The sequence below is a fragment of the Sebastes fasciatus genome, chromosome 24, assembly GCF_043250625.1.
Source record: "Sebastes fasciatus isolate fSebFas1 chromosome 24, fSebFas1.pri, whole genome shotgun sequence".
Lineage (NCBI taxonomy): Eukaryota > Metazoa > Chordata > Actinopteri > Perciformes > Sebastidae > Sebastes > Sebastes fasciatus.
Genome location: NC_133818.1, coordinates 753,965 through 756,261, shown reverse-complemented (window position 1 = coordinate 756,261; position 2,297 = coordinate 753,965).

Sequence of the window (2,297 nt, the reverse complement as noted above, 5' to 3'; positions counted from 1 at the left end):
TAACACTTCTCAATCACTGCCAAAGACATCAAGAGCTCCCAGCAAGCATGCTGATGCTGCAGGAACCAACGCACGGGCATCGATCGCAGGGACGTCCCACACCAATACACATGGACGTACTGAGGAGAGATGCTGGACAGTGCTGGCTTTCCGATAGTTGTATTATCACTCTTTCCATCCACCACTATTGGTTTTGTGTTATCAGCCCTACTTGTATTAGTTATTACAGCGGCTAGACTGCTATTGTGGCTGCTTCTATATCTCTCTCTCTCTATCTCTCTCTCTCTCTCTCTCTCACTCTATCTATCTATCCCCCCAGCCGGTCTCGGCAGATGGCCGCCCGCCCTGCGCCCGGTTCTGCTCCAGGTTTCTTCCCAGTAATCGGGGAGTTTTTCCTGGCCACAGTGCGCTTGGTGGATCCTGTTGGGTCTCAAAACTATGGTGTACGGTCATAGACCTGCTCTACATATAAAGCGTCTTGAGATAACTTCTGTTGTGATTTGACGCTATACAAAAATAAATTGATTTGATTTGATTTGATCCCCCACCATTCACAGTAAGCACAACCTTGCAGTCATAACCATTGACACCATCTCTCCTCTCCCTCTCACACCCACAGGTGGTGCTGGTGACCGGACTGGCCTTGTCGGGCGGCGGGCCCCAATTGAGCAGCTGCAGGAGGCTACACCCATGATGACTGGGACTCCAAAGGCTAACACTGCCACTCTGAAAGCCCTATCTGAGCCCTCCACTCAGCACTCTTTTGGGGTCGCGCCGCTTGCCTTGGCCTCTCTGGAAGCCACCGCTACCTCAGAGCTGGAGTCCATCACCCTAGATCCCACCTACAACCCCTCCTTCGACCCCGACATAAGCTACTCCCCAGGCCCCTGTATACCCACCTGCCACAACACCAGACCCGACGATTGGACCATCACAACACAGGCGACATACTTGGTATTGGGCGACGGCCGCATCAGCAGATTCCCATCTCACTCCAAAACGGATCTACAACTCGACAGCTACCCCTCTGCCAACTTCCGGAAATTCTACCAGCTTTTTAGAAGGACAGCACCCAACCACAACACTTCATTCGTCATCCTCGCAGTTGGCCTTAATGACAGGATCCAGGACCCCAAGGTCGCTGTCAAACAACTGCAAATCATGATGAAAACTGCAACCAGCACCTTCCCTCGCGCCGATGTATATGTACCCCTCATCAACTTCTCCCCAAACCTCAGCCCAAACACAAGAGCACCCTCACCCACATCAACAAGGTCATCAGCACTCTTCAACATATCCCTGCAATCCCACCCCAGGACTTCATAACGGAATCGGACAATCGAACCTGGACGCCCACCACAGCCAAGTTTATCCTTAGACAGTTGCGTCAGTACTTCCTGATTTAATCCCTAAACCTTAACCCTTACCCACCCCCTTATCCTAACCCTAACCCTACCTGAACCCAAACCACCTAACCTTACCCTGACCCTACCTTCTTACCCTAACCCTAACCCTAACCCCCTACTTGAACCCCAACCCCCTAACCTTACCCTGACCCTACCTTCTTACCCTAACCCTACCACCTTACCCTAACCCTAACCCCCTACTTGAACCCCAACCCCCTAACCTTGCCCTGACTCAACCATCTTACCCCACCCTCTTACCCTAACCCTAACCCTGGGCCCTAACCACATCCTGGTCCTCCGCCTCATCTGGGAGTCGAACCCGGGTCTCCCGGGGCAGAGAGCTGCTCCAGCCACCTCACCCATCCATCACGACAGGAACAGGAACCAGCTCACACATTAAGCATCATACAGCCACACACACTTACATACAGATCTTTAGGCCAGTGCAAACAAACCTCCACCGGATCTATCAACCCCAACCATAACCCAAACCTAACCCTAACCCTAACCCTAACCCTAACCCTATTTCCAGATGAAGTTTTTATCCCCTTAACCTAACCCTAACCCTAACCCTAACCCATTTAACAGTTAAACAGTTCACTACTAGATGTTTCTGAAACATTAAACAATTAAACAGTTCACTACAGGATGTTTCTGAAACATTTAACAGTTAAACAGTTCACTACAGGATGTTTCTGAAACATTTAACAGTTAAACAGTTCACTACTAGATGTTTCTGAAACATTAAACAATTAAACAGTTCACTACAGGATGTTTCTGAAACATTAAACAATTAAACAGTTCACTACAGGATGTTTCTGAAACATTAAACAATTAAACAGTTCACTACAAGATGTTTCTGAAACATTTAACGTTTTTCTCGAATATCTC